At 39.3% G+C, this 12845-nt stretch overlaps 1 protein-coding gene and 1 long non-coding RNA gene across 3 annotated transcripts in view; one reads left to right on the plus strand and one right to left on the minus strand.

Moving 5' to 3' along the window:
- Positions 1-12845, plus strand: part of LOC144685592 (multiple epidermal growth factor-like domains protein 9) — a 321618-nt gene that overhangs the window by 191654 nt on the left and 117119 nt on the right. The window lies entirely within an intron of this gene.
- LOC144685597 (uncharacterized) lies at positions 988-6864 on the minus strand. Its single transcript, XR_013577747.1, has 3 exons — positions 6389-6864; positions 6097-6142; positions 988-1072 (listed from the first exon to the last, which is right to left on the minus strand). It is a non-coding gene; the product is annotated as an uncharacterized LOC144685597 (long non-coding RNA).

The following is a 12845-nucleotide window of genomic DNA, read 5'->3' on the forward strand; positions in this document are numbered from 1 at the left end:
CTTCATCCCGCTAATGGATGAAATTTCATTAATAATCAACAGGCTGCTGGGGCTCCTGGCCTGCCCGCCAACCTTAAGGTTGGCTGGGCAGGGCATTTAACTATCTTAATTGGCCATTGACAGGTTGGCGGGTGGACAGCTGATTTCGCTGTCCGCCCGCCTTCCTTAATATTTAAATGGCCCAGGATGGCGTCGGGGATTCCTCCCGGCATCATCCCATGTCATTTTCCCTTTGCGAGTGGGCTCCGCCCCCAAATCACCGAGGGGAAAATCCTGGCCTAAGTGGAGATGGTTGGATTCTCTCTTGTTGGAGATGCTCATTGCCTGGCACTTGTGTCACGTGAATGTTACTTGCTATTTTTCTTTTTGGCACTCTTTTCTAAAATCCCCTTGCCTCGCAGTCTTTCTCCCTGTTTTCAAAAGCTTTCAGTGAAGACTCATTTGCTGATCTTTTGGGTTCACCCATTAAATACACTCAGTCTCCTCTTTCCCATTTAGTATCAATTTTATTCTCTGATTTTTGAATTGCTCTGCAATATTTTTTGATGTGATGATCTTTGTATAAAAGGTTGTTGTATCTCAGTCACTTCATCTGATGTTCAGATCAGCTCAGAGCGACTCTACCATAATAATGAATAACCCATCTTTTGTTTGGCACAAATTTACTTTGAAACCATAGCATTCTTTGCAATATTTTCTTCATTTTATAAGGTTGAGAAGAAATATTTGCGCGTTCTAATAGGATTTGTAGTCTTTTAACTGTAGTGAGACAAAGCTCACCACCATATTTCTTAGTTTTTTTGAACATAATAAGAGGCAATGCTCTGGGGACCTGGGTTTGAATCCCACCACGGCAGATGGTGAAATTTGGATCGATAAAAGTCTGGAATTAAAAATCTGATGATGACCATGAAACCTTTACCGATTATTGTTAAAACCCATCTGGTTCACTAATGTCCTTTAGGGAAGGAATTCTGCTGTCCTTACCTGATCTGGCCTACATGTGACTCCAGACCCACAGCAATGTGGCTGACTCTTAATAAATGCTGGCCTAGCCAGCGATGCCCACATCCTGTGAACGAATGAAAAAAAGGAAAGATTTATATATGTCCAGTACAAATTGTTGGTAGTATTCTCTGTTTTCTTTTGACAGCGTCTCAGTACAGTAAATATTGCAATTATTCATATGGATCGTTCGGTCCAATGATAAAAATAGGAGGCAATAACAGGCAAGGGCAATGCAGTAGTTCTTTTCAGGAGCTGTGCCAATCTTGCAAAACAGCAAGGGGGTCATAATTAACCTGGAGCACACACTGTTATCTAATGTTTGTCTTTGAATGTTAGAAAGAGGAGCAGATGTGGTGAGACCTCTCAAATTTCCTTCGGGTTTTGGGTACTGCCACTCACCAAAATTGCTTGAAATTTCAACCATGTGACAGAAGTCAGCACTGAGGTAATTATAATAAATGTATGAGCTCCATACAGCACACACAGAAACAACATAGTTACAAGAATTTCCTGTGGAGCTTCAACAATGCGTGTCTTGACTAACTGGCGTTCACTGTGCTTCGCCACGCACACAGTGGTAGACACGGCTTTGAGACTGTGATGCCAGAACAAGGAAATATTTCCTTTATGCATTAGGAGTACAAAGGATATGCAGTACAGAAATAGGCCATTCGGCCCAACCAGTCCTTGTTGACGTTTATGCTCCACTTGAGCCCCTTCCCATCTTTTCTAATCAAAATCTACCATTGTAATCCTCTATTTCCTATTCCCTCAAATGCTTGACTGGCTTCCCTGAAAAGCATCTATATCATTCGCTTCAATTACTTCTTTTAATAGCGAGTTATACATTCTTACCACTCTTTGGGTCAAGAAGTTTATTCTGAATTCTCTTTTGGGTTTGATGGCCTCTAGCTTTGCTCTTCCTCACAAGAGGAAATATTTTAACCCTATTCGCTCTGTCATCCTCTCCACTCTCTCAATGGGCAGCATTTTGTCCTCGTTGAGGGGGTTGTGCGGGAGTGGGCGCGAGCGGGCAGGTTCCCGATCAGCGCCCCTAGTTGGGGGCGCGCCACCATTTTATGTGAGTGGGCCAATTAAGGCCCGCCCAGCATGATGTCCGTCCTGAAGCTCTGTGCACTCCCTGTGCGGGCAGGGGGGAATTCCCTGAGCAGGCCTGCGCGCTCTTTCGTGCATGCGCAAAAGAGCCCACAGATCTCCCTGAGGCAAAGTGCTGCCTCAGGGAGATCGCTTCAACTTTAAAAACTGTGCTGAACGGAGAAAAAAAAACATTGACATGTCCCTTCGTGTGACACTGTCACATGAGCTGGGACATGTCAATTACTTGAATGTTAAAACTTAATAAACATTTTTAAAACCCTCATGAAACCTCATCCCGCCTGGGCTCCTGGCCTGCCCGCCAACCTTGAGGTTGGACGGGCAGCCCTGACAACGACCTCAATTAGGTAATTAACAGGCCTTTGACAATTTGGCAGGTGCACAGCCGGTTTGGCTGTGTGCCCGCCGAACTGAAAATCTAAGTGACGCGTGGATGCACGCCCGACGTATCCCCACGTCATTTTACGCATCGGCATTCCAGTCCCGCCCCCACAGGCCGACCAGGAAATTCTGCCCAATATCCTCTTTTATAAATATGGCAACCAGAACTGCACACAGTACGCTAAGTGTGGTCTAACCAAGGTTTGATACAGGTTTAGCATAACCTTCCTGCTTTTTACTTCTATCCCTCTAGAAATAAATCCGAGTGCTTTGTTTGCTAACCAGTGGCGCCACTTTCAGTGATTAGTGTATTTGTACTCTGAGATCCCAACCTCTGCCCCATCTAGACTTGCACCTTCCAATTAGTAAGTAACCTCCCTATTCTTCCTACCAAAAAGTACTACTTCACATTTGTTTGTGTCGAACATTGTTTACCAATATGATTGCTCTATATTTGAAATTGTGAATTCATTTATAGGGAATGGATTGGCACACATTGCCCATATTTCTCCTGCCCCTTCCCAAAAGTGAGGCACTCCACAAAATCCATGCCTTTGACCAACTGTTTGGTTATCCCTCTCAGTCTTTCCTTTCCTGACATGAGTGTCATTTTTATTTGTTTTTCTGGGAAGTGGCTTGAGATTTCTTTTCTGTTGAAAGGCACTAAATAGAGCCGTTGTTAAATTCATTGCCTCAGCCGGACTGCCAGAGGGAAATGCCGAGCACCAGTAAAACACTTTACGCATGGGAGAGCAGAAACATAGAAAACAGAAGCAGGAGTACGTCATTCAGCCCTCCAAACCTGCTCCGCCAGTCAAGATGATCATGAAATTCGCAGAGCCCGTCAACTTGTCCGACTCCCATGCAGCTCCTATTCATCAGTGTTGCATTGTTGAGAATAAATTCATGCTGGCAAATTAATCTATCTGCCTTGTTGGCTATGCAAAGATGGGAGGTGAACTCATTTGATGGTTCAGTAATTGAGTGAGTTGTTGAAGTTAGATGGTACAAGTCCAGCTTCTGTCGAGTTAGCTGCTCTGAAACTGGATGGCAATGAAGTTAAAACTGGCCTTAGCATCCCAGATTGGAAAAAAGGTGGATGGGATGGGGTGGGTGGAGAAATTAGCCAAGCTTCCCACTCTTATTACAATCTAGGAGTTTCTGTTGGAAGTGAGTTGCATTGACATCAAATGAAGGCAGAACGAGGGGCATTTGTGCTATGTCTCTTGGTCACACAGCCTGCCAATGTTTACTGTTCAGGGTCACTTAGGAATAATAGTTATTGAGCAAAGTACCAGAGGACAACTGCCACTTCAAATAAAAACTGTACCCTGGAAAGTGGCTAGAGCCTTCAGGAGAGGAGAAATTTATTTAAAAAGCAATGGAAAGGCATAACATCAGACAGCTTTACTCTATCATTTACATTCCCTCAGAAAACAGACACTGGATGCACACTCACATTCTGCTGCATTCAGTGTCTATTTGACATGCTTAAGAACATTCATTTAAAAATAATTTAAATTAGACCGTGAGATGGTAATACATAGACAGGAATAGAAGAACTTTACTCCTCAGCAACTAGAAAATTAGGCAGGGTAATTTATGATTTTACAGTTCCAACTTCTGATTTTGTCATTGCAAATCTCATTTATCTACAAAAAATCTTATTACTGTTAATGACTGACTTCTTGACGTGGTCCTTAAGTGCCTATTACATGGAACAGCACTTTCTGAAATATTCACATAGATAATCCTTATGTGTAAATGAAGAATGAAGCTCATTGGATGTTCCTTACAGTATTCAAAAATGATATGTGTGGCAATAAAACACTCATGTAATCATGTCACACAAATGCCATTGTGCTTGACTAAAATGTGAAAAATATTCTAACTAGAAGTACTGTACTTGTTAAATAAAATTAGACCATTTCTCAAGAACACAGAAGTCAAATTACTTCCAGGACTAAAACATTGGTCAGCTCACAACTTTTAGTAGATACTTTGAAAGTTGAAAATTACAAATCTTAAAATGCTATTGAATCATCAGTTTATTTCCCAGTTGTTGTGAGTTGAGAGAAATAAAACAATGACAAGGCTTTTTGAAATACATTTGAAAAATCATCCCAAAAAGAGAAATGGAAAACTATAGCTAAAATTGACCATTTATTTAAGACCGAAGTGTCTATAGGACTTACTTAAAGCTTGGGAACAAATGACCAGATTAATATTCAAACTGCAAAGAATATGAATAAAATAGTAAAAGTATACTTACCTCACCCACAAAAGCACATAATACAATTCCATATAATTTGAAAATGGATGATTTTGAGAGGGTTATATAAGCTTGCTTGCTTATATAACCTCATAACTTCTCTCTGGTTAAGTTCTGTTTCTCAGCAATGATTTGAACCCTGAAAAGCCTTTGGTAGCTTCAAGGCTTTCCATTTACAATTTTATTCAGTGTTTACTCTGTGTTTTTCAGATCTTTTCCTCACAAGTTACCAATTAGTCATACGATTTAACTTTTGGGTAAAAAGTGACAACAGTGCTTGCTCTGGGGATCGCTAATGCTTGAAATATTCACATATAGAATTAAAATTAAAACACATGGCTGGAGCAGAGCAGTGATGCAAGAAGAGAGTGGGATCAGGTGTTAGTTTAACATTGCTATGAGGGCAAGTAAAAATTGATGGTCCTTTTTCTGGTCACTGGACATTGATAAAAGCAAATGCACATTGAAAGAAATGTGCAACATGCAACCTAACAAGAAAGAGATAAAAAACACATCCAACATTGGGATTAAAATCCAAGCATTTTATTGATGTTTCACAGTTAGCAAGAACGAGTAATTAAAAAACAATTAATCTTTCCACTACCATTATCCTTCAAACGATGAGTTTCATTAAACTGGAAGCAATTAAGCTAATAATTAAGGAATCAAGAGTCAGGATACAAAAAAGGAAATGTCTTTTTTTCTCCACACTTGATACAGCAAGCCTTCTATTATAGCCTTATTTTTATACTACAGCAGAACTCTCTCAGGAAGAAGCTAACTGAAAATTGTAATTACATCAAGATTTTGAAACTTTTTTTGAGAATTAAAAAGAACTTGCTTTTATTAGTACTTTAACAGCTGTTTTTCCACACTCCATATTGCCACTTTAACATAAGATTCTCTTTTCACTGTCAAAACAAAGAAATGCATTCTCATGAGAAGAAATCATTTAAGGGAATTAAAAGAACAGTCTGTCTCAAATGGCATGGGTGGCCATAAAATTACTGATATCAAGGTTGCAGCACCAGTCTGTCAATTAAAAATATCCTTGCTGGCGACAGGGCTTTGAACCAGTCTGTGGCCAGAGGATTGTGACAAACAAAAAATACTGACTTTTGTACTTTGTGACAAGTAATGAGTTCATTCTGGCCAAAAATATACCACTTCTTTAAACAGGAAAAAGTTTTGAGTCTCTCTCTAAATCATGTAAAATGCTGGTTCCCTCAGGGCTGTTTGGCTGACAGACAATTACCCCCATTAGCCTGCATGATTTTTCAAACTGCACATTCCTTCATCAGTTTAATAAACTTAATTACCTCACATTCTTCCAGGCTGTAAAAGCACCCATGTAAGATAGATTGTCTGCAAAGAAAGATAAAACTCTTTTAAACGCTAGTTCCACAGCATAAATCTCCAAAGCACCCCCAATAAAAATTGAACAAAATGTTTTGCTGGATTTTATCCTCAAAGGCATTTTATACTGTTGCAGTAATTATGAATAAAACAGTTTATGGCACATTTAAATAGCAAATTAATTGCAGCTACTTAAATAATTCACAAAAATATTGTATTATGAGTTTAAATCCAGCAATGATGGAAGTTGCTTACGTGACAGTTTAAGTTAACACTTAGCTTTGTTTGTTAGAGACTTTTGTTTGGTAATAGCTGTCCAGATAGTCAAAATCCATTGAAGCCTTAATTACTTGGTTCATTTTTGCTGCTCTCTAGTGCAGAAAATTGATGTTCGATGAACCCAGAGAGCTGGACATGAGCCCTTTCCAATGACTTCAGCACCTAGCTGGGTACCGAATTAAAATAAATTCTTATTTCAACACTCTTTTCCCTCCTCATGGGACAGTGTGGTTCTGTTTTTCATGAGCTAGTATTAATTTGCAGTGATATCTCTATTTAACTTTGTGGCGGATGACCTTTTTAATTCTCTTCAGTGCACTTTAAAATAATTAAAACAGCCAATTAAACATTTTCTCACATTCCCACAGTCCATGCGCCAAGCAATTAAGAGGAAAGCAAAGCAACGATAGTTCAATTATGGTCACAAGTTAAAGGTTTAATTTGTGCTTTCATTGTCCTGGTGCACAATGAATGAAACAGTGCAGCCCCTATTACCAAACTGAATTTCTATGACCTTAGTTTTTAGGGTTGCGCCTGCCTTGAGTGAAATATTCAAACAGGAAATGTGACTTCTGAGCAAATGTAATTTGAACTGCTCCTGTTACATCCACATCTTGACATGTTTCTGGCAGGATTTGTCTGTTTAAGTTCAGACATTTGATTACACTGTTCAACCTGGATGAACTACTGTGCTTATTCAGAAGGTCAACAGCATGCACTAGTGTCATGATCCCTGCATTACCCACACAATGATACACAAAAATGTTACTTGGAGCTTAAACCCTCCAATATTTCATGCCTTTCATATCTATTAAACCTCGTCCTTACATTGTTTGCTTGAATTGGTATGCAAATAACGTGAGATGAGTGATTGTCAATTTAGGGATCCCCATTTGATTAAGTCCCACTGATCCATTAGCACTTATAGGGTGTGATTTCTCTGTTATCATCCAGAACTACTCTACTGCTAATTGTTAAGAAGGGCATCTTCTTCTGAAATGTACTGGGAAGGATAGAATAAGCCCAAACAAAAGTTTCATAAGTCTCATCTCTATCCAAAGACCTGCTCCTATTTAGACGGGTTGACATGTTGAGAGAGCACCCACACTGGCTGTGGTAGGCACTGATGAAGCCCCTGTCTATTACTGCAATACAAAATCTGGCTCATCCAGTGACAGAACATTTGTGAGCAAGTGGGCAGGACCAGCAAGGTACCCATTGCATTCAGAACCAGTTGTAAGGCCATGTCATGATCTAACACAAGGGGAAACAAACCTATTTCACTCCCACCACAGCATGCCATGGGGAAAGCACCTAGACAAAGCTTGAGGGAAGCTTTGAAAGACATACATAATACACTGTCATCACAGGAAGCAGCAGAATAAAATATGTAAAGGCACATACAATAAGCACTTAAAAATAAATCAATTTCATTTCAACCGTGTCTAAAGAATTGACTTCTCATGGCAGAAAATAAAATAATAGAAGATCAAAGAGATGGTATCAATTGAAGGAATACAATGTTGCTGAAGGTGCATTAAGATACTGCATAACAAACATGATGGTTACATGAAGAGTCAGTTAAGTAAATCTCTGCTACAAATCAGTCATAATGCAATACTCTGTAGGCCAGTCGATGTCTTGATCTGGCCTCGCCTATGATGGATCTTATCCCATTGGATGCCAAAGTTACAGAGCATGACGTAGACAGTGATAATAATGGGGCCACTATTCGGGCTACAATTCGCAATTTAAGGAGAACTTTGACATTCCATAAGATACGCTTTTCAGGGCCAGTGAGGGTGTTTAATACTATTTATGAAGTTAGTATTCTTTAAAAACCCAGTTGCAACTCATCCAACAAGGTTTAACTGTTTCAAAGTTCATTACAGCAAGACTCACAACATAAAAGTAAAAGTTCTTGTTAGTTCAGAGATTTCCCATTGATTGCAGTCCGGAGGCCGACTACAGTGCAACCTCTGGATGAGGGTAAAATGAATGACAGCAACTTTTCAATTATTCTACACAGATGCGGACTCCCTAAGTTTCTGTCAGTTTCAATGGAATCAGGATGTCAATTGCTGACAGTTTTGCTGTCATTCCCAACTGCAAAGTCAATAAATTTGACCTCCGAGGTTTCTGTGTTCAACCATACTCAACATCTTTCCATGAAATGTACACTTGCCTTTTATTTTTTTCCAAACTTTATTACTCAAAACATTGCCCCATTTAAATTGAATCTGCCACCTGTCAGTCCACTTTGCTGCCTTATCTTTGCCCTTCTGAAGTCTTCCCTCATTTCCAACAAATTGAAGCAGAGATAACAATTATCAATTTTAGCATTTTTAGCTGTAGTCTTTCTTCAAGAAGTCACTTTCTGAAAAACCAAAAATTCCTGATCTTTTACACCCAGGCAACCAGAAAATCTTGTTGCAAAGACCAGCCTTCATCACCATCTAATTTGCAAGAGCATTTCCTTCTGGCCCAAGAGGCCAGCTAGAAAACCGTGTTCTGCAAGCTAAGTGGGAAATTAGCAAAATGGATAGCTGCCCAATTTTCCAACCCCTGACTGGCCATTTGCATTGACCTAAACATCTATCCCTTGGTGGTTGTACATAGTTTGCCCTATTCAAAGGCAAAGTCTTGCCCTCTAGGTAAATACATGGAGTAGACAACCATCCCTCAAAACATGTTTAAGAGTCATAGAGCTATTTTTAAAGTTGAAAAGATGTCAAATAAATACAGATAACTCCATTTATATTGCTGAAAGTATAAACATGAAACTGCTGGTTTGTGAAAATGTGGTTACAACTTTTTTTTCTGTCTTGAGCTGCTGTAGACAGGGTAACAAATGCTGACTTTGTATGGAGCAAGGAAAGATTACAATGATTTACAAAAAAGGCCCAAAGCAGCAAGAATTTGCAAATCCAGCTTAAAAGCTACTATTTTCTTCATTTGCTTCCATAGGAACTTGTTCTCAACAAAATAAGAGATAGATCTTTCCAGGTTCTCTTTGAAGCCTTCACCCACATTCTCATAATATCAGGTGCAATCTTACTATTTCTGTTCAGTTAGGTCTATCATCTCTAGGTAAACTTAAATTGTTATATTAGAATAAATACAAGTGAATGACCATAGCACTGCTTTCAGTGGATCCATTGTTGTGCTGTTGCAAATCCTGAGATGTAGGAATGAGAAAAGGATTTGCAAAGAAATTTGTGAAGAGGTGGCTAACAAATAGTGATACTTTGGAAGGTTGAACACAAGAATTGCAAGGCAAAAAAAGGACCAAGTTCCCATCCTGGTAATCACATGATACATCAGTAATGGAGCTGTTGATTAATAATGGCAATCAATGTCCATAGTCTACAATGGACCCAAACATGAGGTAAACAAATTCTGAATAATGGAAATCTTTGAGAGTCATAAATCCAAACTCACCTGTTCCTCTTAAGCATGCTATGCTTACCATATATAATTACTTGTGTATTATATCCCAAAATATTATATTCTAAAAATGAATCCAATCTGTATTTGAATGATTCAATATTAACCGTGTCCATCATCTCCCCAGGGAACCTGCTGTATTGATTTATCATTCATTCACAGAAGTAAGACTTCTACAGCTTATTTTTGAATTTACCCTCCTTCAAGCGCAGGCCATGTCCTCTGCTTCTACTGCTCTGGACAAGCTAAAATATCTTGTCATAGTCTAAATTATGTAGTTCTTTCGGAATCCTAAAATCAGCAGTCATATCACCTCTCAACCCTCTCCTGTTGTAAACATTCCCAATTGACCTAATGGTTCCTAGTAACCTGGTCCCTCTAGCTCCTCGATCATTCTTGTTGCTCCCTTCTGCATCTTTTCAACAACTGCAATATCCTTTTGGTACTGTCCACACTATTCCAACTGTGGTCGCACCAATTATTTATAAAATGGGAGGATTACCTCACTATTTCTGGCCAATGTGGACCTTTTAAAACATCCCAGCGTCTAATTTGCTTTGCTCTGTGTTACTGAGCATTATGCAATCGCTTCAATTTGTTAGTGGTATGTTAATTATATTGTTAGAATGCAAGTGAAGGGAATTGTTTAATTAAATACTTTGAGCACATATAAACAGGGGATAGCTGGGACACTGGGGCTTGGAGGGGAACTATGAGACTGAACAAGTCAATAAACTCTCTCACTCAAGAAAAGCTCAGCTTGGATCCCGTTAACACAATTTGTTGCCAATTAGCACCCCAAGATCTCTTATTTCCATGCACATTACTTTTTATCCAGTTAAGTAATAGTCTCTCTAGGACTTTTGTCCTCAGGTGAGGCACCTTAACTTTCACTGCACTGAATTGCCACACATGTGCCCCTATTCTCAAGTACAACTAAATGTAACTTAGCCTTTTCAGCGTAGCAATCTACCACCTTTGTTATTTGTCTATCATCTGCAAATGTTACCCATTTTGCTTGTGACTCTTCACTTCAGATAATTTATTATATTACTATATTAAACAAAGTGGTCCCAAAAAAGACCCATTGGTAACATTCTCTAAGGCAGTCCCTGCAGCACCATGCTCAGCGTTCTACTGATGAACCAATGACGTATTCATTGTAAAATCCTTCCACTGATTTCCAGGTTTTTTTTATCTTCAGTACCAGCTTTACTGAGGAACTTTATCAAAATCCAGTGCATTACCCATGTCAAACTCCTTTGTCACAGCATCAAAGAAAAAAATTGGCAAGATCTCCCATTCATATGATTTTATTTCTATCTTGCTGCTCCATATTCTTATCTTTTAATTACATTTGCCATAACTTTACCCGCAATTAATGTAAGATGTTTTCATACAAAAAAGATACTGCACAAGTACCACCAAAGGATGACCTGTTCAACCAACAGCTTCCCTGGCTTTTGTGCTGTCAGTCCTTTTCCACCACTACAGGTGAGGAGCATCGTTTAGAAACAGCAAGTCCTGGCATGCTCTTTGAATGACCGACTTCGTCATTAACTATAAAAACACCAGTGTTTCATGCATCCAATATCAGGGGCTGTCACAGGAGAGATGTCTTATACTATATTCTGGGACTAGGGTTCACAGTTCTGATTGCAGAATGACACTGGTGTATTTAACATGTTGTAGTCTTCTACCTAGATGGACATTCTTATAGTCATAGCTATGAGAGATCCCATATAATCATTTATAAATGACCAGGACTTGGGAATTGAAAGAACAATAATGACCATTGCTAAAGGCACCCAAATTGGAAGCAATGGAAAATCATGAAAGACCAGTAGGAGGGCACTGATAAGCTGATAGAATGAGTTGGTAGATGACAAATGAGGTTCAGTGCAGAATAATGTGAAGTGATATATTTTGGAAGAAATAATAAAGAAAGGAAATATGCTTTAAATAGTAACATTTAAATTCTAAAGAGGAGCAGAGACCTTAGTTTGAGAATAGACAACACACACAAATCAGGAATAATTGTGCAATCAGACAGTTTTACAAAATGTATTTACTGTGACCATTTATATGCTCTTTCAAATCAAAGAAAGCCCAATATCACGACAGTTTCTAACCTGGGGGTGGAAGGTCAGCTATCTTTAACCATTTTAACATGATGACAAGAGGCACATGGGATTCAATCCAGAAGACCTGACTCTCAGTGTTTTCTCCCTGCTTACAAGAAAGCTCCATAGTTCCATTAAGCTGTAGAAAACCCGTCCCTAGCATTTTGTAGTCTGATGCCTTGGTACATTACCACACTTGTGTATTTAGTATTTAAACAGAAACAGTCTGGGTTATAGAAACTGAAACATAGAACACTTTGCATTTTTATCTCTAAATTTTAGAAACGTTTCCCCATTGACTCTTCATTCCAGCTGCACTCTTCCTTTTTCATTTGAAAGTGTCATTTCTATGTGTGATTGACTCCTCAAAGCTCCCACCAATCAGCCAACTGGACTGTGATCCATTATACAAAGCTCCATCTAGTGGCTTAGCCAAGAATTGTATGAGTCTTGTCCAAAGGCGGGCAAACTACTGGCCCAGATTTTGCAGCACTAATGATGGCAAAACTATCAGCGTTCAGGAATTACACCACTGAAACTGACAGCAAGTTCAGGATTTAGCACATGCACAGAATACTGTAGGAATCCAGAAGTTGCTGTTAGTGATTTTGCACTCCTCCAGAGGGTATACTGTTCGGGTGCCTCTTGGTCATTCTTTAGGTGTGTGCCGAGATAGTGAGTATCAGTGAACTGTTCACATGTGAAAACATTGCCCTCACTGCCATCCAGCAGACATCAATAAATAACCCTCCAAGTCAACAACTCTTGCAGACGTTCTTCCCCATCCATAGCTGAAGATACTGAGAGCAATTCCAATTAGCCTGCTGTCCTGACTAATTGAGCATGGATCAAGAAATGAGACC

This window comes from Cetorhinus maximus, chromosome 10, assembly GCF_964194155.1.
Source record: "Cetorhinus maximus chromosome 10, sCetMax3.hap1.1, whole genome shotgun sequence".
Lineage (NCBI taxonomy): Eukaryota > Metazoa > Chordata > Chondrichthyes > Lamniformes > Cetorhinidae > Cetorhinus > Cetorhinus maximus.